Source organism: Zalophus californianus, chromosome 14, assembly GCF_009762305.2.
Source record: "Zalophus californianus isolate mZalCal1 chromosome 14, mZalCal1.pri.v2, whole genome shotgun sequence".
Lineage (NCBI taxonomy): Eukaryota > Metazoa > Chordata > Mammalia > Carnivora > Otariidae > Zalophus > Zalophus californianus.
This window is the reverse complement of record NC_045608.1, coordinates 89306938-89331070: the sequence shown is the minus strand read 5'-3', so window position 1 is coordinate 89331070 and position 24133 is coordinate 89306938. Positions and strand designations below refer to the sequence as shown.

Sequence of the window (24133 nt, the reverse complement as noted above, 5' to 3'; positions counted from 1 at the left end):
ACAGCTTAGAGTCTTCTAACAGAGATTTAAAGAATTTGAGGAAGGGCAGGCCAGTTAATCCTAGATGTGAATTCAGTTGAAATACTGATTCAGGGTTTAAAAAAATCATAATAGTTGGCAGAAATCGGGAAGCATTCTATTCACGTGATCTACCTTTGATGTTTAAATTAATCTTCAAATGCTTTTTTGGAGATCAAAGACAAAGGTTGACAACTATCTACCTTGGCATCTTTGCTGAGTAAAATCCAACTATGCACACAGCCTTTGTCATCCCGGACCCAGCTCCCACATCCGGTTCACGTATCTGCTGAACTGCTGCCTCCCAAGTGAGTTGGTGTAGGGCAGTGACATCCCAGACAGGCTCTGGTTCTATCATGTTACGGGAGGGGAGACCTAAAGCTCTGGTGAATGGAATAACATGCTGGGAGAGATTGTGAATAAGGACAATGGGAAGAAATGCTCAAAGCCAACACTGAACTAACTCTCTGTTTCTTGGTACAGTGAGGATGGAGTCTGAAATAGTCACTCTTGGTGTTTAGAATTTAACCTCCAGAGAAGAAAGAGAGGGCATCCTGGAGGGTCCTGTAGTGTAATGGGAAGAACTCTTCATGGAGAGGTCTGGGAAGCTGGGTCCATCCTAACAAAGACCTTTATGGGACAGTTTTAAGTGGCAGTAGTAGATTGGAAAGGATGGGGGCTCTTGGAGATCATGGTGTTAGCATCCCTCTTTCTCTTCCAACAGCCCCCACGGGGACACTGGTGGTGGCTTCATCCGTGCTGGTTGGAGTGTTCTGAAGAAAATCGCTGTCCTTTTCAGCCTCAGCATCCTCGGCTGTACAGTGGAAATAATCCCATGTGCTTCATGCAATGCAAGGTATTGCTGTAGAGTCACATCAAACCACATAGAGTAAGTCGTATACTGGTAATGACTATGAAACATATTTTAGGTGAGCGCGCACGCGTGTGTGAAAGATTTTCCAGTCTCCTATATTTGCTTATTTTAAACCTTGATTCCCTGCTATATTTACTGTACATCCTCCTTTTTATTCCACTTTAAGTAAAGATTGCATATATTTAAGGTGTACCATGTGATGATTTCACATACATATACATAATGAAAAGATTACTACAGACAAGCTACCTAACATATCTTTTCACAAAGCTACCATTTTGTGTGTGTGTGGTGAGAGCAGCTGAAATTTACTATTTTAGCAGATTTCCAGTATCCAATATTAACTGTATTATTATTATTAATTGCAATTATAGTATTAACCGTAACTGTAATCGTCATGCTGCACATTACATTCGGTCTCTAGACTTACTCATCCTGTGTGACTGTAACATTTTACACTTTACCAGCATCTTCCCATTTGTGCCGCCTCCTGCCTCCCACTCCTGGTAGTTTCTGTTCTACTCCCTGCATCTATGTATTTACCTTTTTTAGATTCTGCATATAAGTGAGATCATGCAGGGTTTTGTTCTTTCTGTGCCTGGCTTATTTCACTTAGCAAATGATCTCCCAAGTTCATCCACGTTGTTGCAAATGGCAGGATCCTTTTTAAGACTGAAAAATATTCCATTGTATGTATATACCATATTTTCTTTTTTCATTCATTCTTTGACAGACAATTAGGTTGTTTACGTATCTTGACTACTGTGAATCATTTTGCAGTGAACATAAGGGCACAGATTATCTCTCCCAGGTACCAATTTCACTTCCTTTGGTTATATACCCAAAAGAGAGATTTCTGGCTCATATAGTATTTCTATTTTTAATTTTTTGAGATTCATACTCTTTTCCATAATGGCTGTACTAATTTATATTCTCATCAACGTAGTACAAGGATTTCTTTTTCTCCACACCTTTGCCAACACTGATGCTTCATTTTTTTGATAATAGACAACCTAACAGATGTGAGGTGATACTTCACTGTGGTTTTGATTTGCATTTCCCTGATGAGCAGTGATGTTGAGCATTGTTCATATACATATTGGTCATTTGTATGTCTTCTTTGGAAAAATGCCTATTAAGATTCTTTGCCCTCCTTTTAATCTTTTTTTCCTGTTATATAGTTGTATGAGTTTGTTATATATTTTGGATATTAACCCCTTATCAGATAGATGATTTGCTGATATTTCCTCTCAATCCATAGGTTGCTCTTGCATTTTTTTTCTTTTTCTGTATGGAAGATTTTTAGTTTAATGGGTCCCATTTGTTTATTTTTGCTTTTGTTGGCTGAGTTTTTGGTGCCATATACCAAAAATCGTTGCCAAGGCCAAAATCAAAAAGCTTTTCCCTTTGTTTTCTTCTAGGAGTTATGGTTTTAGGTCTCATGGATAAGTCTTTAATCCATTTTGAGTTTACTTTTGTGTATGGTGTACGATAAAGGTCCGATTTCATTCTTTTCCATGTGAATATCCAGCTTTTCCAGTATCATTCACGGAAGAGGTAATCCTTCCTCCATTATTCTTGGATCCCTTGTCAAATATTTGTTGACGATATGTGCAGGGGTTTATTTGGGGGCTCTCTGTTCTGTTCCATTTGTCTGTGGGGCCTATTTTTTTATGTCACTACCACACTGTTTTAATTATGATAACTTTGCAAAATAATTTTAAATTAAGACTGTGATGCCTTCGACTGTGTTCTTTCTCAAGATTGCTTTGACTGTTCAGGCTCTTTTGTAGTTCCATAGGAATTTTAGAATTGTTTTCTCTATTTCTGTGAAAAATGCCATTGGAATTTTTATAAGCATTGCACTGAAACTGTAGGTTGCTTTGGGTGGTATGGACATTTTAACAATATTAATTCTTTCAGCCAATGAACATGGTATCTTTCCATTTCTTTATGTCTTCAATTTTTTTCATCAGTGTTTTATAGTTTCCAGTATACAGATCTTCTACCTCCTTGGTTAAATTTATTCCTAAGTATTTTACCTTTGGATGTGGTTGGAAAATGGGATCATTTTCTTGATTTCATTTTCAGACATGTTGTTGATGAAAAAATGGGACTAATTCTTGTATGTTGATTTGTATCCTGCAACTTTACTGAATTGGTTTATTCTAATAGATTTTTTTGTGTGTACATCATCCTTCTTACAACACTAACTCTATAACCAGGAGGAAAGTAAGGGAGACACTAGACTAATTATAACTAAATTAACCAAGTAAAATTTCTTTTTTTCTCAATTGTTTACTTTAAGCCAAAACATTTCTTGAATGAAAATATTTGAAGCAAATACAACTTCATTCTCCTGTTGCAGATCAAATAAAAAAAAAAGGCAGCAGGATTTCCAGATGAAACAGAGCACTCAAGAGTAGTTTCTTCTAGTTTTCCAGGTGCCTTGGGAATGTTACTCAGCTGGTACAGTATTCTGGCCTTTCCCTGTTATAATGAGCAAAGTAAACCCATTTCATCTGATCTTTGGTAGAGGAATGAGTAACAGTTCCATTGCTTAGTTCAAAGTGAAGAGCCTTTCTAAGTGCCTGGTGATAATAACAATTTTGATAATAATGGTATCGGAGACGCCTTAGTGGGAAGTGGTTTTGCCGAGGCCTTCGTTTTACTTCCTCTCCTAACTTGTGCAGGTGCGAAGGGAAGGACGGACACCGCTCTGTGCTGAGGGGCATATTGAGTTCATGTTATACCGTAATGGGAGCTGGGATCCTGCTCTGACAGCAGTCAGTATTGCCGGCGTGTGAGAATCACCACACCCAGAGGAAGTCGACTTGGACTGAAATCAGGGTCGGCTCAGTCATCACCTATAAGCTCCCAGGGTTTCCTGAGGGAGAATGTGCAGGTGCATGGACTTTGGAGGCTGATGGGAGGGGGAATATTAAATATTTAACAACTATTAAGGCAGGCGTGTGGGCACAGCCAACCAGAAGGTAGAGATGGAGCAGGGGACAAATCATCAGTTCTGGGCTGTGGGAAAGCGGGAGGGTCCTGAAAGGTGTCGGGGTGGCTAGGGCAGTGGGAAGGGGGACTGTGGAGTTAGGGGGCTGGGGAGAGCTAGGAAGTGGTTATTTGTCAAACAGGGCAACACAATTTCAATATTTCCCTGCCTGGTGCAACTGTATCAGTGTGGGCTGCCTGCCTTCCAGAAAGACCTGCTTTTTTTTTTTAAATTTTTTATTGTTATGTTAATCACCATATATTACATCATTTGTTTTGGTGTAGTGTTCCATGATTCATTGTTTGTGCATAACACCCAGTGCTCCACGCACAATGTGCCCTCCTCAATACCCATCACCAGGCCAACCCATCCCCCCCCCCTCCTCCCCTCTAGAAACCTCAGTTTGTTTTTCAGAGTCCATCATCTCTCCTGGTTCATCTCCCCCTCTGACTTACTCCCCTTCATTCTTCCTCTCCTGCTATCTTCTTCTTTTTCTTTTTTCTTAAAATATGTTGCATTATTTGTTTCAGAAGTACAGATCTGTGATTCAACAGTCTTGCACAATTCACAGCGCTCACCATAGCACATACCCTCCCCAATGTCTATCACCCAGCCACCCCATCCCTCCCACCCCCGACCACTCCAGCAACCCTCAGTTTGTTCCTGAGATTAAGAATTCCTCATATCAGTGAGGTCATATGATACATGCAGAAAGACCTGCTTTTGATCCTGACCGAAGTGCTGGCCTTGGACAAACTGTTCTACCTCTCTTCCAGTTCCTTCATCTGGAAAGTAGGGACATTAGTAATATAGACTTTGTAAAGTTGCCCTGAAGGTTAAATGAGATAATAAGTGAAAAACGGGAGCTTAGTGCCTGCCCAGCAGGAAGTGTTCCATAAATGGCAGCTCTTATATTGTCACGGTTAGATGCTTTCTGTCTGTCCTCAATGGTATCTTAAAGGATTTTAAATGGAAACAGCTTGGTGTGTATTGAGCCCCTTTTTGGAAGAGATTAGACATTGCTCTTTAGATTTTATTTGTGCAGAGATTTCTGCTTAAATTTTATGATAATCTTAAAAACACGGTTAGGAGAAAATGTAAAAATGATGCTTTAACTTGCTGTGTTATTACTACCGTAACTAAATAATAACAGGCTCACAGATTAAGAGTTTCCGAGATGTAGAAAAAGTCTTCACTATGTGCTTAAGAATAATTTCTTCATTTTTTTTCAAGTTATTGGGGCCCCTCTTCTGAATCACAGCAATGTTTAGAGGCTTTTTTTTTATCCTGCCTTTGGACGAGGGAAGAGATAAATGAAATGAACTCGGATGGGAATGACTCTTTTTTAAGATTTCTGTAATCTTAACAAAATGCCTTGGAACATTTAGGACACGCATATCGGTAACAGAAATGTTATGAAATATTATGTGAGTAGAATTATTTTGAATGTACAAAGGAGCTCACTAACTAACAGCATATTTTGGAGCAAATCAATTTTTCCAGCTTTTTTATTTTATAAAAGTTCCTTTTTATGTATTTACCTAAATTACTATAGGTGTGTGTGTGTGTGTGTGTGTGTGTGTGTGTGTGTGTGTGTGCGTGTCTGTGTCTGTGTTGAAGTAGATATTCTTTTTTAATCAACAGCTTTTTTGAGCGATCATTCACATGGCCTGCAGCTCATCCATTTAACGTCTACAGTTCAGTGGTTTTCAGTGTATTTACAGAGTTATGCAACAGTCACCACAATCGGTGTTTGAATATTTCATCGCCGCAAAGAGAAAGTGTTTAATTTTCATGTGTTTGTAACTTTCCCAAAAATCATGTATTCATTTCTAATTATATTCTGTTGTGGTCAGAGGACATAGTTTATGTAATTTCAACCCTTTAAATTTGGGGGGATTGATTTTTGGTCTCACATGTGGTTTACCCTGGAGAAGGTCCAGGTGCATTGGAGGAGAAAGTGTATTAGTGGGTTGCTGTGTGTAGTACTGTACAGATATGTTAGATCTGGTTGGTTGACAGTGCTGTTCAAATCTTCAGTTTCCTTGTCGGTCATCTGCCTGATTATTCTATCCACTGTCCATTATCCCATCCAATACTGGGGTATTGAAGTCTCCAACCGCTACTCTGAATTGTCTGTTTCTCCCTTCAGTTCTCTCTGTCTCCCTTCATGTATCTCGGGGTCCCTGTCAGATATCCTGCCGCCCAGACTGGAAGCTGGGAAGAGGGAGCGCCGTGATGTTGGAAGCTCTCCCCGAGAGTAAGGTTTTCATCTTGCAGAGCAGATGTGGAATTACTCACCAACTTCTTTGTGATAGAGACCCTCCACCCAGTTAATTCTGATAATTGATTGTATTCAATTATAATCATTCAATTATATATATCGATTTACAAATCATTTGATTATATATCAATCAATTATAAAATGATTATATACTAACTTTTTGCTGGTGGCAGGGGAGACATTATAATGAATAAACATTTCTGCTTTCTGTAGTGACAATATTTCAGATGCATTTTCCTCTAACTTGTCCTGTGATTTTTAACAGTTAAGTTCCCATCTACCAAAGTGGTGTACATAGCATTATGATCTAATTACTCACATGGATGTATATATAAACTATATGGGTAAGAATAAATGGCCCGAGGGGCTCCTGGGTGGCTCAGTCATTAAGCATCTGCCTTCGGCTCAGGTCATGGTCCCAGGGTCCTGGGATTGAGCCCCGCATGGGGCTCCCTGCTCAGCGGGAAGCCTGCTTCTCCCTCTCCCGCTCCCCCTGCTTGTGTTCCCTCTCTCGCTCTGTCTCTCTCTGTCAAATAAATAAATAAAATCTTTTTAAAAAAAAGAATAAATGGCCTGAGAGAACATTTTTAATACAAACTTGGCTTTACGATCTCGATCTGACCTTCTGAGTTTTGAAACACGCAGCTTTGTTCCCCGGGCACCGACCTCACCCATTGCTCGGGTTTCCCGTGATGATACTTGTGCATTTTTTTGGTCTCACTTTTTGGCTGTTGTTCACTGTTTCAGAATGCTTCCCAAATAAATCTTTTCTGCTCCCCCCGCCCACCATTTTTGTGTGTTTCTACGTCTCTTGTGGGTGTATAATAATGAGTCTGTTGCTAGTTAGCAATAGAGTGACCTCTGTAAGGTATGGCTTCTATCAGTGTACACTTTACCTCAGTTTATACTCTGAATAATTAACCCGTGGCTTCACATAGTACAAGTAATTGTAAAGATCCTTTCATGGGCTTGTACATTACTATCTGTGTTTAGGTAGGAACTTGCTCTGTTTTCTTTTTGTTTTGTTTACACTGGGCTTTAAAATATCAGTTGCTTCAGATCCTTCTTCCACAGGACAACCCTTAAGGAACAATTTCTCCCTTGTTACAAATAGCTTTTATTTTATACAAAATGAATGTGTACAACCTGTAATACTTTAATGCCACATAATATTTGTCCCTTCATATCTTATTTCTGTTTGTGGAGAGGTATTATTTAGGAGTAAAGTTTCTCATTTATTGACTCATCTAAACCTATTTAAATCCATAATGTCTCCTGGTGATTATAGAGACTTGATCACAGGGACGAGAGAACTATTTTGAGAGTATCTTAACATTTATCAACTTCTCTTTAGTTATTTAAGAATAAAAACCCCTCGATTCTTTTCTCTGCTTTTCTAACTTTGTATCTACACCCTCTCTTCACGTTTAGAGGCAAGTAAAAGAAAGTCTTCACCAGCAAGGACGAGTTCACTTGGCTGCACACGTTTTCAGCTTGAGACCAGAGGTAAGAGCCTGGGCCAAATGCTGAGATGAGCGGAGTCTTATCTGCGGAAGAGCCATGGAAGCAAGGGCCATGCATGAGACGTTATTATTATTTTATTTTATTTTTTAGCTCAAATTGATGAAACCTGGAGTTTGTTAGGTCTTGGCAGTTTAGTGCGACAGTCTATCAGAAAAGCCTTGAGGAAGTTGGTCCTGGAAGCAGACATTTTAAAACATGTGGACACTAAATGAAGACGTCTGGGAGGCAGAAACACTCCTAATATTTTTATTCACTGATACAGTCGTTCCAGGTCCTGTGGGAACTGCTGGAAGGGCTGCGATGAAGTGACGGTGGCGGGACATCTGCCCGGGGCGTGGCCGTGCCGTCAGATGGAGGAGACCCAGCGAGCATGGGTGAGTACTTCCCATCACGACACACACGTCAGGAGCACCCGGGAACCCGAGCACACACTGTCTCCAACCTCAGGCAGAGATGCAGAAATAATAGCAGAAGTCGCTGACTGGCTGCTGGGGTCTCTGCCCCAGTCAGCGCGTCGGAGGGAGGCACGGCTCTGTGGGGTGCAGCCGCTCTCCTCCTGCGGGACGACTAGAACACAGAAAGGGTGTTTTCATTCACGTAGCATGTTGTGGGCAGTGTTCCACCCGAGCCGAGAAAAGAATTCAAACTCCTTCCAAGAAGGCCACAACTTTCTCAGAGATGGAATTTCTGAAGGCCTTGTACGTAACTGTACTGAGCACTTACTGTGTGCCTGGCACAGCCCTAAGAGATTTATGTGCAAACAATTACTTTTCGTTATAGTTACTCAGTATGCTATCACACAGCTGAGCGTGTCTCTCCTTTCCCCTGGCTTACTGATGACGGAACAGATTCTCGTCTACGTCGGTGTCCCTTACTGCCTCTGGTTTCCGGAGGTGGCTAGATACTCAGTGAAAGTGGTCAATAACACTGTTTGGGAGACTGATCACTGAAGCATTAAGCGTCAACACTGAAGGTGGAGGGGGGCTGGGAGAACCGGCCGGGAAAAGTGTGTTGCCAAAAACTGATGGACTTCCTATGACGGCCCACTTGGAAGTGATCTGTTCCCTAGAGCTGGGCTCTAGGCTGTGGGCTCCCTGGGCTGTGAACGGCACCCACCTCCTTGCTCAGAAATGCGGGAGGGCCCACTTCACAGGGTTCAACGGCGACTCCATTACTCATGTTTGACATAACATTGAAGCAGGAACGTAGCTCCTTCTTCCTTTGTGGAAGGACCTCCAAGGAAGCAACGCCCTGACTCCCAAGAGGGTTGATCACCCGTGTGGTCAGTGAACAGACAACAGACTTGGAATATTGAGGCTTCCCTCCAACACCATCAGTGGCACCCTAAATTCCAGTTTCATGGAATACTAGCGCATGTTGGGTTATTTCCTGGAAATCTGGGTGTCCTCTTTCCCTTCCCTTTCTCTCCTTCCCTCCCTGTCCTCCCCCTTCTCTGTTTTCTCCTTTTTTTTTTTTTAAATTGAAGGCGCATTCACTGAGCACCTACTGTGTTCCAGGCAATGTTAGGTGTTGGGCCTTCAGTGATGAACAGCAAAAATATGGTCCCTGATCCGCATGAGGTTTATTGTTTAATGGGTGAGGCAATCAAACAGCCACATAAATACATAAGTAGAATTATAAGGGTGACAAGAGCATCAGAGTGAGCATATGATTTCGTGAGGCCTACAGCAGGGCTGTTTGGCTGAGTCAGGAAGGGCAGGGCAGGTTGTCTGATGAGACAGTGATTAAGCCAGGAAACAGGGGCTGGATTGGATTCAGCCTCGCGCTGAGTCTGTGAGAGCACCCAGACTGAGAGCGGTCCATGCGTGGGGGGGGGGTGCAAAGAGCAAACGGAGCCGGGAGGAGGTGAGGGGCAGGGGGCAGATGCCAAGAATGGAGGGCATGTCTTTGTCTGAGGAGCCATGATCCTCATGGGGGTAGTACGGCCGGATTTGCATTTTGGAGAGCACTCTGGCTCCAAGGAAGGCAGACTTGAATGGAGAGCAGGGCTGGATTGACGACGACATGTTGGGGGCACAGGGCGCAGGCCTGATGTTCCTCTGAGACATCCCCAGAAGGTTAGGTCAACTGTAGGTACATTTGGGCTCTAAGTTCTCGCTTTATTATGAATCATCTTTTTGTGAAAAGTACAAGAAGTAGGTCAGACAAGCCTAGGTGTTACTGCTTAATGAGACTCTACAGAAGCCCCCCAAAGGCTGATTATTGGTTTAACAAAATGTTTCTTTGCAGGCCGCACACTCATTCTAACACTGAGGCTCTTTTTCTCAGACCGTTTGGGAAAGAGAGGACTTTGATTCACGCTTATGGAAACTTTAGTATTAAGGATATATAGGCATCATTTTAAATTTACTATTCATTCAGTTTTATCTAATTTTGGGCTTGTGTTTATGGCGAGGATAATTCTCAGTGAAGCCTATCATGACTACAACTACGAGCACTTGGTAGGCGCCCTCTTCTCTCTCATCCCAATTCCTAGCTTTTCTAGTCGTCCCCACTTACAAGCCAAAGAAACTCCCCAGCAGAATTCAGAATCCACAACGTGTCACTTGGTTTTCTCTGTTGTTGTTGTTGTTGTTTCTTTAGATTATTTATTTATTAATTTGAGAGAGAAAGAGAGAGAGTACAGTAGCGGACAGCAGCAGAGGGAAAAGGAGAAGCAGGGCCCCCCACCGAGCAGGGAGCCCGACGCGGGGCTCCATCCCGGGTCCCCGGGATCATGACCTGAGCTGAAGGCAGACGCTTAACCGACTGAGCCACCCAGGCGCCCCAGTTTTCTCTGTTTAAAACTTGTGTGTAGACACATCCCAGAAAGCTTGTTAGGCCCTGAGGATGGCATTGAGGCTGAAGAGGGAAGTCGCAGATGGTCCAGGGATTTGTGATGTGTGTATCACAAAGTTTCTTAGAAGTACTATCTACACTCCCAAGTGAGCTAAAGATTGAAATAAGGCCTTGGATGAATGAGATAAAACAGAACAGTTGACCCTAGAACAACACAAGTTTGAACTACGCAGGTCCACTTATATGGGGATTTTTTCTATAAATACAGTATTGTGTGATTTTTTAAACATTTCTTTCCTCCAGCTTACTTTATTGTAAGAATACAATATATAATACATATAACATACAAAATATGTGTTAATCCACTGTATATGTTATTGGCAAGGCTTCTGGTCAACAGTAGGCTATTAGTAGTTAAGTTTTCAGAAAGTCAAAAGTTATATGCAAATTTCTGACTACAGAGGGGTTGGCTGTAACCCCTACCTTTGTCCAAGGGTCAACTGTACATCATGGAGGATCTTGCTGAGCCATTTAATCTAATAGTGTGCTTTAGGTAACAAATAACCTACAATTGAGGACAATAATTTATGTCACAATAAATCTGAAATGGAAAGTTTTTTATTAAAAAAAAAAAACAAAACCCTTACGGTACACAAAACATCACCTTTCCAAAGTCAATGCTTCCTGAAAGATCCATTAGAGATTTTTCAGAGCTTTCTCGGCTTTGTGTAAGGCACACGGCCTTTGTGAGAACACTTAGAGGGGTCAAGGTGATATGAAGGAATAGATTTGGGATACGAACTTTTACAGCAATAGAATGTGCTATAAGTAGAGAAATCCTCATTATGATGGCATCCAACTACCACAGCAACAAATGTGTTTTATCTACTACAGTCACACCCCCAAAGTCCCACTTCAACTCTAACTTGAAGTCAAAATCATTGCCATTTTCTGCCTGTGGACTATTGACAGGATATGAAAAATAATGATATTATGATTATCTTAGAAGGGAAAACTATTTGAGGTAGACAGAAAAGGTTCATTCCTTCAATAAATGTAAGTGCTTATTAGCCAGGTACAATGGAAGGTACTCAGAAGAGGTATAATTCTTACTTTCAAAGACTTTACAGTCTAGGGGGCAGGTTGACCATTAAAAGAGAAATTACATACTATACATAATAAATGCTACCCTATGTTCAGATGAGGAACACATAAGGGGGCACCCACCAAGACAGACTTCCTGGGGGCAATGGCATCTACACTGATAAGAGTCAGCCAGGGATGGATGGGGAGGAGTGTGAGGAAGGGGTTATTCATACAGAGGCAATAGCATGTACAAACACTGCAGTATGGTGCTATCTGGGAGGTGATGAATGCTTACCTCACTGTACAGAATAAAGGGCTTAGGGCAGGACCCCCAGTGGCACAGGATCCTAAACATTACCAGGCTTAGTCATGGCTGGCTCTTGTTCTTGAGAGAGATGAGATGAAGCCAGCAAGGCCTTGGAGTTTCAGCAGATTAGGGTATGGGGGTGAAAACAGGGTCTAACACCTCCCAGCGCAGCCATGCGGGTTTCCTAGGGCTCTTGTGCCTCTCACACATTGCAGTCTGTTGGTTCTTTACACAGACGCTTGCTGTTAAAAAGGCCCTGGGTCATGATGACTGAGAAGAAAGCACCCGTTTGTCCCAGAGCCCATATTTTAAAGGAGGAAAAGAGCTTTGATTTATGTTGTTCATCATTGTGATTCCTTCAATTTCCTATACTTTCTGGAATTTATCAGAATTTTCTGTGCATTTAAGTATGCAGACCATATTTGGATGGTCTCCTTTGTTGTTTAAATAAAGGAAAAAGAGCTGGAGCTTCACAGAGACCCAAGACATAACCCTGGGGAGGGACAGAACCCTGGCATCAACTCTTGGGCTAGAAATCAGCCGCCCAACTTGTCAACTGAGGACTCTGTGCATGAGGCGTAGGTCCTTCATTGTGGACTAATACTTGCTCCTAAGAGGCCTCAGAAAGAATTCTCAGGCTTTGCTTGGTCAGGCCAAGATAGCAGGCTTGAAAGGAGAGGTCAGTTGGAGTTGTCCATGGTGCTCCCCCCATTGACAGCCTGGTCAGCTTTTTCTTGGGCTTTGGTGCTCAACCTAGTTGCAAGCCATTTTGCTTCCACTCCTGGTCAGGACTCCTAGCACACTGGTCAAGCCACTGATGTTTTGGTTACATTATATTCTTGACCTCCTCAGCTCCTCACTTGGCTTGTCCACACTTTCTCCTACTCTGCCTGAATCTACTGATGTTCTGTTAAGTTCAGGGGATCGCATTGTTCTGCTCTGGTTTCTGCTGAATGCCCTTGGATTTCTTTTCTAGTCAAGAAGGAACCTTGTTTTATTGTGAACAATGAAAATATTCTCAGTTTTTTTAAATTTAAATGAACATTGGAAAAAAGCTTTCTGGCTATTTGATTCCTATGGGCTGAAAGGCAGCTCTCATCAAAATAATAATAGAAACTGGGACAGGTCACTTTTATTATAAGCTGTTGTTTTCTAAGACTGAGTTTTTTATTAAAAGTCATAAAATATCATTTGCAACCAGTATAATTAGGGTTTTATTCCATAGATGTGAAGGAAAAATGTCAGCTCAACCCTTAGAAAATGTGAGGAATCTTGAATTGATTAACTTTTCAATTATTCTTCATGACAAATGGCTTCTCTTTCAATTCCAGATGAAAATCAAAGGGTGTTCTTCAGCTCCAGGTAAATGTTGACTCTTCTGTCTCATAAAAAAGCACTTAGACATGATGGATGGAATTAAGGGGTGAAATGAGGTCTCTTAGCAAAAACAAACATTCTGACAATACTCCTGATTTTTCTGTCTTCTTGCAATTTAGATAACTTAGAAATGTTCTGCTAACAACTATTAGCCAAATTTTAGCCTTTCAGGAAATTGAGTGACATTGTAGGTCTAAATTAAAAACCACCTGTAATATTAAAAGCACTGAATAAAATACATGACAGATTTGAGGCTTGATATATATATATATATATATGAAATAGCTCTGCCATATTTCAGATAGTCACAATGGCTTACTGGATCCTAAACAGATGGGACAATGCAAAGTCTACAGAGGTTTTTAAAATCTATTTATGTAATTTATATATTTCTTCCCTAATTGCTCTGGGTAAATCATAAATGTTTTATCTTTATGTTTGCCCTCCCTTTTATAATATTCTCCCTATAGTTCAACATGTATGTACTACCTTTCTGGGACCTTTTGTGTTTTTGCTCTAATTCCCGATCTGTCTTTAGCTGTACACCAGGGCTTGTTGAAGCACACACTGTCAAGATTCTGGGAAGACGGAAGTTTGAATGTATCCTAATGCCCTCCTTTCCTAACTATTCACAATTGACCACCTTTTCCAAGCCAAATAGTGTGTGTGGGGGGGGTTATCAGAAGGAGTGGCCCAAAAGATATGAGTGAGGCTCAGGCTGTGCCAGGGCCTAGACAGTCCCATTTTGGGGGCAGAGATCACTGGAGTGGGGATTTGGTGGATCATGGGGAAATCTTAGCTTTTAAGGATCTATGAATTTCTCAGAAGATGGCTAGAACTTTCCCATGTCCAAGAATCCCTAAAGAGATCTGCTGCACTTTTATTTTTTTACTTCTTAATTTTTGAAGATTTATTGAGAGAGAGAGAGAGAGAGCAGGGGGAGGGGCAAAGAGAGAGAGAATCTGAAACAGACTCCGCACTGAGCGCAAAGCCCATGACCCTGGGCTTGATCTCATGCCCTGAACTGAAATCAAGAGTCAGACGCCTAACTGACTGAGCCACTGAGGCACCCTTCTGCTACACTTTTAGAAAGCAGAATTATTGAGTGTGTGGGCCAAGTCTATTCCATTTACCCTTCTCTAGGCTGCAGACTAAGGAGAACAGGGAGGGGAGATGTTCCTTCCTGGTACCATGGACAAAGGACTTCAGCTTCCCTGCTGGAACTCTGCCAACGGACTGGGGAAGACCTGGATGTCTGCACATACATGCGTGCACACCCACGTGCACACATACAGGCATTCACTCTGTTATAGGAGTGATTGCTCTCACTTGAAGTCTCTCAACAGCTTTATCTGAGCCCCAGTGAGTGAGTAAAAACAGACGAAGTGACAAACAAGCAGGAAAAGAAAGAATTGGTGACAAGTGAAATGACGAAAATAATTAGAGCATATAAGGAGATTTATTATGGCACACAAGACTTTCAGAACTAAAAGTGTGATATTAAAGAAAAAATACTGGTGAGGACAGAATTAGTGCTGAGAAGACTAAGGAAAGAATATCTCAAAACATAGAAAAAAATATAAAGAGAGATGAAGAGGACAGATCTGGCAGTGTAACACACAAAACCATCTGTTGTGGAAAGACCTGGAGGAAGTGCAATAATTGAGCAAATAATAGCAGAATACTTCCCTGAATTAAGTAGGACTTGAGTCTGTAGAGTTAAATGTGTTCCTGAGGTTCATCGAAGACTGATATACAGAACACACATGGACATTTTCCGGTTAGCTTTCTGATGCTCAGGAACAAAGAGAAAAACCTTCATATTCTAAGAAAGAATGAACAGGTTACCTATGAGGGAAAAACTGAAAGGTTAGAAATGGCTCATCTGTAGCTCTGAAATTTCCTCAGATAATATGCATAGACTTCCAAGGAGAAGTTCCTCTTCCAGGATCCCTCTACGCAGCAAAGATACCAGCAACTGCCAGGGTGAGTGAAATTTACACATATTCAGGATTCAGAGATTGTATCATCCGTAAACCTCCTCTGTAGACCATGCACAAAAACAGACTCTAGCTAAACAATAAATGAACCATGGCAGGCACTTCATGTGGGAGAGGATTAAAAGGAGGAGGAAGCAGAAGTTAGCAAGAATAATCCTGCAGTTGTTATTAAAAATCTACAAGCAAAGGAAATAATAAAAGAGAGAGAGACAAACCAAGAAACAGAATCTCAACTCTAGAGAGCACACTGATGGTCACCAGAGGGGAGGTGGGTGGGGGGAGGGGGAAACAGGTGACCTGGATGAAGGCGTGCACTTGTGATGTGCGCCGGTGAAGTATGAAGTGTTGAATCACTAGACTGTACACCTGAATCTAATATAACTCTGTATGGTAACTATACTGGAATTTAAAATAAAATAAAATTGAATTAAAAATAAATAATTACATTCAAGATTTAAAAAGAAAATCTAGCCGTCCAGAAACAAAAGCATTAAAAGTATTAAATTACATCATTAGAACCTTGAAGTCAGTGTTGGGGGTGATGGTACAGGAAGGCAAAGAATCAGTGAAGGTTCTCATTTAGGGGAGGAGAGAGCAAAAATATCCCAAAGATTTCCTCTGACGCAGCCACAGGGGCAGGGGCAGAAGAAGAAGGGAGGATAGAATGCCTGGTGGAGGGAAATCCCCGATGGCTGGTTTTCGTACAACACAAAACAAATGTGTGTTTGATAGTGAGTTTTATTAGAGGTCACTCATGGGAAAGTGTCAGAGGACAGGAGAACATTTTACATAAGTAATAATCAATAGGGACATGAGTATTTACTTGACCAAACCAGTGACAGAAGAAAAAGTAAAAGGGAAACCAGAAAGTAAAATGAATACAATGGAAGGTATAAAGCCAAAATTAGAAATAAAAGATGAGAAAATAGTTCTTGGACAATAATGGAAACAGAAGGAGGGTGAGAATGACAACAATATTAGACAAGGTGAAATGTAAGCACTTGATGTAACAGAGTGACTGACATCTTACAGTCACAAAACACCCACTCATTAAAAAGAAATATCATGGGCTGCCTGGGTGGCTCAGTCGTTAAGTGTCTGCCTTCGGCTCAGGTCATGGTCCCAGGGTCCTGGGATCGAGCCCTGCATCGGGCTCCCTGCTCCGCGGGAAGCCTGCTTCTCCCTCTCCCACTCCCCCTGCTTGTGTTCCCGCTCTCACTGTGTCTCTCTCTGTCAAATGAATAAATAAAATCTTTAAAAAAAAAAAAGAAATGTCATGACTTTATACACACCAGCTCATATCGGCAGAAAGAAATTGAATAACATAATAAACAAATTTGAATATGTAATTTATATTTTTGGATTAATAATATAGTTTTTTTCTTTATATTTAGTGAAATATTAAAAAATTGGTCATGCCCTGACCACAAGGAAAACCTTAGCAAAATAACCAGGATACTTTATAGGACACATTCTCTGATAATAAATGAAATTATAAATTGATAACAAAAATATGAAACAGTCTTAATATGAGATCAATGGAAAAATCTAAGAAAGAATGAAAAGGATCAAGTGTCACACAAAAATATGTAGGATCAGTGAAAGTTGATTCTCGGTGCCTTGATTAATAAGAGTACAGGGCAAGAACGTAGGAATTTATGCTCATTTGAGAAATTATAATAGAACAAAGTTAAAGAAAGTTGGAAAACAGAATTAACAAAACTAAAAGTTGAAATATATGTGAAAATATGTACTAAAGATAAATAAATGAAAAGTATCTTATCTTTTGAAAAGCTCAATAAATATGTAAGCCCTCTAAGGAAAAAAAACCAAAAATTACACAAGACTTAGAAACAGGAAAGAGAAATAGAAGAAATGAAGATAATTATGAGATTGCTATGTAGACTCCTTGGCCTCAAATTTGGAAACTAGAGGGAATTGATGATTTTATAGTGAACCATAAATTACTGAAGTTGGAATGAAGACAGGAAATTCAAAAAGACATTAGAAATAGGATTAAAATCTATAAAAAAGACCCAAGGATTGATAGTTTCATATCCAAGTTCTATATAACACTCAAAGGAAAGATAATTCCTAAGTCATTTACATTAACTCAGATTATATGTGAAGGTGGGAAGATTCCAACTTATTTTTTGAAGCCTGTAAAAATTAAATACCAAAACAGGTAGAGGCAGTACAAAGAAAATAATATAGATCAATGTCACTTATGAGTAGAGATATGAACATTTTAAATAAAATGTTAACAAATAGAATAAAAAGAAAAATATACTGACCAAGTCAGGTCTATTCAAGGAAAACAAGGAAAATTCAATATCAGGAACTATATCAACATAATACATCAAACCATGAAGGAGAAAACCAATATGGTCATGTCCACAGGCATCAAAAGTATTTGATATAATACAGTAAAAATACTTGTTAACTTCTGTTGTATTGATAAAATAAAACACAAAGGTACAAATAAATAGAAACTATTTACATATACTGAAATTTCCTTTATTCTTTCTTTTTTTAAATTTTATCTTAACTCCAGTATAGTTAGTGTACAGTGTTATATTAGTCTCAGGTGTGTGATACAATTCCATACATCACCCCGTGCTCATCACCGGTGCACTTCTTCATCCCCATCACCTATGGAAATTTCTTTTCAAAAATTACTGTCAATAACTAAAATGTAAAATCATAGAGTGATTTCTAAACAGAGACAAAATTATTTTTAATGAATAATTGAAAATGAATAAATAAATGAAAACAAATCACTCAAATTATTTTGCAGACTCTACTAAATTTCACAGGGGAAAAAAATGAAACAACTGCTATAAAGATTGGAAAATAAAGCATCGTCACAGAAGATCCCTTCTGGGCTGCCTCCTGTCATGGAGGAGGTCAGGGTGGATTCCACAGTGTCCCAGAGTACTGGTTAAGGAATAGGTTTTACTGATAAAAGGGAAAATTCAAAGACCAGAGTTTGTAAGAGAGAGCTGTGGGAGTCCCCCTGGTTAGTCATCCCGGAGAGCTGAGATGGGTCTGGGTGTTTCCGAACATGGCTTGTGTTCCAGTCTCCTAGAAGGATGCCACTCCTCTGTCAGTCTCTCTTCCTAGAGGATGAACATGAGAGAGGAACTTTGTCTGTGGAAGGTGACAAAGGCTGAAACCAAGCAGCCTGGGTGTGCAGCAATAGGTATTCTCAGGAGTTTCTGGGAAAGCCGGTTGCCTTGCACCTGCAGATCTTGGTGAAGGTGTGGACCTTGGTGGCCATGGGGTGATACAGTGACCTCAGCCAGGGGGAGAAGGGCTCAGCTGAGTCTGAGTGGAGCTTGGTTTGCTGGCAGAAGGGGGATGCCCCAGAATGAGTATCAGGGTCACTCCTGCTTCTTGAATAATGGGAGGAAAAAGCAAAACATTTTATTTGCCTGGAGACACGACTTTATAAAAGGAAAACCCAGAAGACTTGACTTTAAAAGATATAATGTTATATATAAGATAAAAGATATAATGTTAATATAAGATGAACATAAAAATCAAGAGTTTCTTAACTGTTAGCAATTAGCAGCTAAACACAGAAATGTGGAAAACTTAATTTACAATAACCACAAAAGCTATGAAATATTCCGGAATGACTTAATAAGGAATCTACATTAAAAATAATTATATGATTTTTTGAGGGATTAAAAAATGTTTTTTTCAGCTAGCACAAGGATAAACCTGACCATGGATGGAAATATTTAATTATGAAAATCATCAATAAATTCCTCTAAAAAATAAATAAAAATAAAAATAAATTCCTCTAAAGTTTACATATTATGGATAATTAAATCCTAAATAGACCACATTTTAAATTGGATCAAAATTCCCTATGATAGAGAAGACAAATACCGGAGAATGAACAAGAAAATAATGCCAGATATCAAAAGGTAATACACGGTCCCAAATAGAATAAAAGTTATTTCTAAAATAAAGGAATCATAAACAGATCTCAGATATATGGGAATTTAATATGGGAAAAGTTAGTGTTTCAATTTAATTGTTATATATTTCTTTAATAAATGTTGCTAGCACAAATGGAAATTTATCAAGAAGGAAAAAAAATTAGACTCTTACCTCGTACTCCAAAATACAAGATTTCAGATGAATTAAAAAGCGAAGTGGAAAAAACCCCACATCTTAAAATATGATTTAGATGACTGGGAATTGAGAATGCCTTTCTAAGGAAGACAAATCCAGAAGCTATAAAATAAAGATACCACATAAACAACATAAACAGATGATGACTTAGAAAAACATTTGCAAAGCATGTTCTGTCTTTTGCTTAAGATATAAGCCACTGAGTTTGGGTTAAGGAGGACAATACAGGCAAAGTCATCATATACGATACGATTCCATTTGTGTGCACCTGTGTGTGTGCATGTGTGTGTTTATAGAAAGATGTGAAATATGTTCGCCAAATGTTAATGGTGGTTCTTTTAGGACAGTAATATTTTAAGGGACTGTACTTATTTAAACTTCCATGTATTGCTAAAAATTTTTATCAGGATTATGTTCAATTTATATATCTAGCAAACAAAACCCCCCCAAATGAACAAAAACAGAAAGAACCCACATCCTTCTGGGCATGACTGCGGGTGTTCAACCACAGAGGCCTCTGATATTCTGATATTTGCACGAGACTGGCTCTGGTTAAAAAAAAGATTAACCTGTCGCTTCTGAAAATGCTTTCCTGTTTGAACACGGTTATCAATATTGAATTCGTTTTTTTGACAGAAGCTCTTGGTCAGGAAGCATAATGAATCTGGTAATGCCCTATTTCTTAGGGTTTTGACATTCATATTTGTATCTTTTATTCGCTCCTTGCTGATGGCAGCAACATCCACTCCCCAGTCAGTGCTTGTGGGTTTCCTGGGGCTGCTATCTTGTGAATACATGCATCACAGGACAAAGGGACAAATCACCAGAATGGCATCAAAGGTACTCTGTCATTTATTTTGTGAGTGTTCAAAGGCACCGGCTGCCCTTCAGAAAACCAATAACCCCTCAGGAAGAAAATGGTATATATAATATTGTGTGCTTTCTCGGCTTTAGTTAAAATTGTGACAGCAATCCCATAATATTCTACGGTTTTAGATTATTAGTATGGGGAATGACTTTTGGTCAGACATTTCCTATTGTGGGTACAAGTGGATTGTAGTATTATAAATGTTTACTGATACTTGCTCACCAGGTTTTGGAGGGAGGCTTGTGAGCTCCTGAAAGTGACAGAAAAAATTGGTGAAGGATCTGGACAAGGAATCCTCCACTGTTGTAAGACTCTAATGGAGCTTGAAGGGATTTCAGGGAACCCTCAGTTTCTACTTCCCGACCGTAAGCAGAGATGTGCCCACAGCTTGAGTTTTTCCAAGTCAAATCTTTGTAACCACATACTAGTTTAGATTTTTCTTTTTACCTATATATGTGGTGAGACCTTCATGAATGAAATAAGTCTTTACATTGAAATTTGTTAAGAAGGTGCCATTTATTAGAACCTTTATTACTGGGGTGCCTGGGTGGGCTCAGTCGGTTAAGTGTCTGACTCTTGATTTCAGCTCAGATCATGATCTCAGGGCCGTGGGATCGAGCCCCATGTCGGGCTCTGTGCTGGGCGTGGAACCTGCTTAAGATTATCTCTCTCCCTCTGCCCCCCCACACTTGAGCTCTCTCTCTTTAAAAAAAAAGAACCTTTATTACTAATATTAATCTCTGTGAAGTTCATAAAAATGGCTAAAACAGAGACTGAAGGAGATTCTTTCACTTGGGGTATTGTAAAGATGACCAAAATATCATTGAGGTGGACTGAAACCCTACTAGGGGATTAGAGAGACATACAGACATTTACTCGGTTAACCCAGGCATAACTAGCTAAATGCACTTGTCAGAGTGTGTGCTTATGTACATATCTAAGCACCTCTTACAAAACCACTGGTGCGTTGTAGGTGCTCTGAAGAGGCTTCAACTGTCATGGGGCTCTGATGTTAATTTCCTGTTCCTCTCAACTCTGAAACTAGAGAAAACCATTCATTTTCATCCAAGGCTAGTTGATTTTTCTTCATCATTTCAGCTCCTTGTTCTCTATTAATCTTCTCTTTGTTCACAGCAATTATATTCCTGAATAATTACTTGCTTGCATCGGAGCATTGAATACCAGTTGGTCTATAATGGTTTCTTCCACAAGAATGACTCTCCATCTGTACAGGGTGGTGTCTCTCCCTGAACGGATGGTCCTTCCTCAGCCTCGGGGTGGGAGAGCTCATGTGTCGACTCCAACTTTCGCCACCAAGGTCGTGGGGCACCGGGAAGGTTTTCTATTACACAGAAGTTACTGAGGCTCTTGATACTCTTTGGGCACCAGTATTAAACACCCTCTCTGGCCGTTAGCAACTGGGATTTGTGCTGAAGCATTTTAAGTCAATTAGGTTTGAAATTCATAGCATTAAAAAATGAATTTCCGTTACATAATGGTCATTATATTTTCATTATGCCTGACTGTCATCTTCTTCTTCTTCTTCCTCTCCTCCTCCTCCTGATTGACTGTAAAATCCTGGGTTGTTCTTTTACCTTAGTACAGTGCTTGGTTCATGTGGAAATACAATAAATTTTAGTTTCCAGGTGTCTCCTGCTGGTGGATTTTGCCATCATTTGTTTGAGTGAAGGAAATCAATATTAACAGGCTTATTTATATTCCCTGTTCATTAATTAAAACAGCAGATTCTGAGTGTTGAAATCAAAGACAGTTTGTCATTAAGAAAACTAGGATTTCTGTATTGGTGACCAAGATTAAAGATAGTTTTGAAAAATGTATCTGGTTTTAAAAACAGAGTTAGTAGATAAAAAACACTTTGAAAACTGAAAACTACTACTCTATACATTTGTAATATCATCATTTTGGAAAAAAAAAAACTTAGATTATGTAGAATTCTTTTGCCATCATCAAAGCATACCTGTATAGTAAACATGGCAGCAGGGAACCATGCAAAGGCATAGGAACGCTTTCTGGTTTTCTTACTCCCAACTCAGGCATGAAAATTGGTGATAAACACGAAGATTATCAGTTACTCTTCTAAATTCTTTATAACACAGCTCCATTTATGGAGTCCAAGTACCAGAAAGGACAGAAAACTCATAATAGCCTTGAAGTAGACCCATTTTCCTTAGATTTGTGGGGAAATGACTGGATTGGTTTTCTTTCTTTTTTTTGAACCTAATGGTAGAATAAGGAGCAGGGAGCCAATTAGATCAGCCTGTCATTTCTTTATTGCCACGACATCCCTTATACGCCAAGTATATAATTGCTTCTGTGAGTAGTGAATCCAAATCTATGGCCCCTGTTTCAAGAAAATGTTCTGAAAAAAGATGAAGAAAACAGCATGTTTACTGAAAGGAATAATAATAATAATAATAATAATAACAACAACAAAAAGAATGCTCAGGTTTCTGTAAAACTGCCTTCTTTTAAATTTTCTTTGGGACGTGAGTCCTTTAAACACAGACATTGACTGTATGTGTAGTTTCCTTTCCGGGAGGGGGCTAGTCTTGATCTGAAGGCTTCAGGGACTCGTTCCTGCACTGGCTGTTGATAACCAGCAGTCCTCTTGGATCAGGGCGTGGGGACCCCATAGAGTCCTGGCTGATGTGGGCCTGGATGTGCCCTGGGGTGGGATGTCCCTGACCGTGCCACCCACCAGGCAATGTGCTGCTCGGGCTTTGAGACTCTGCCTGCTCTTTCTTCTTCAGAGATTTGATTCGATTCCCACTTGGCTCCAGAGAAGCTCAGGGAAGTGTCTGAAGAGGTATTTAAGGTGAGAGCGTTTCCTGCTTTTTATTTTTCATTCTGTTCTGGGATTTGGACGTGGTTCACAGCATTGGCTCCACCACCCAGCATTTGTATCTCCATCTGACCCTGTCTCTGCGTCTCTTTGTCTCTGTGCCTTAGTTTCTCCCTGGGAGACACTGTCTCGGAGGCACAGAGCAAGGTCAGTGTTTCCGGTAGAAAATGCGCTGGGAGATGTGACGGGGCTCAGGTCATCCTAACTAAGAGGAGTTTATGCAAACTCCCGGGGCTTTTCCAAGTGCTGGTGCGGCACACAGAGCTGCTGAGCATTCCTTCCACACTGAGCCGTGAGAAAAGCAGCAGGAAACTCGAGTGTGCCTTTCTCCCTTCCCCTAGTAGACAGGAATCAGACCATGGGATCACTGAAAGGCCAGTGGGTTTTTTTAAAATTCTCAACTTCCTTTATTTTTCCAACACTAAAGTGCAAGATCTGCTGCTCTATCATCTACTGAACATACTTCATCTCTTCTCAGCCTCAACTTTCTTACTTATTAATAGCAGTATAGTTTTTTTCCCTTTGTCATTAATAATTTACATTCAGACTCCACATGCATGAGGAAGGATGGGGAAAAAAAGGCTTGAGAAATTACCTGAAGGAGATTTATAATGGAGTTTGATTGGAAAATTGCTCTGAAGTTGTTTAAATAAAAGGAAGGCAGGGACAACTTGTGTCCTGACTATGTGAGCACGGGTGAGATTCAGCTCACTACTTGCTGAGCGTCTTGGCCTGGGTTCTTCATGGGAAGCAGCGCGGAGACAAGGATGGGCATAGATGTGGCTGGCTATGGAGAGTGATTCCTGGGAGCAGAAGCAGGGAATGGAAGTGGAATCGGGTAGGTGGGGGAGCCAATCCAAGTGTCTTACCAAGCTGGTCACTGTTGTGGACAACTAGAGCTAGATTCATCCGAGAAGCCTTGTAGAATGGACCTCAGGATGAATCAGCCTGAGATATGTAAAAGGGATTGGGTACCTGCTGGCCCC

General features: G+C 40.3%; 1 long non-coding RNA gene across 3 annotated transcripts; it reads left to right on the top strand.

Annotated features, from left to right (window-relative positions):
• Positions 1-769: 769 nt before the first annotated feature.
• Positions 770-23095, top strand: LOC113912819. 3 transcript variants are annotated; one of them, XR_003516992.2, is made up of 5 exons: positions 770-907; positions 7609-7683; positions 7964-8075; positions 13225-13255; positions 20153-20233. It is a non-coding gene; the product is annotated as an uncharacterized LOC113912819 (long non-coding RNA). The 3 variants fall into 3 exon arrangements; XR_003516990.1 differs by lacking the exon at positions 770-907 and adding an exon at positions 3604-3797; XR_003516991.1 differs by lacking the exons at positions 770-907; positions 13225-13255; positions 20153-20233 and adding exons at positions 3604-3797; positions 23056-23095.
• Positions 23096-24133: the final 1038 nt, after the last annotated feature.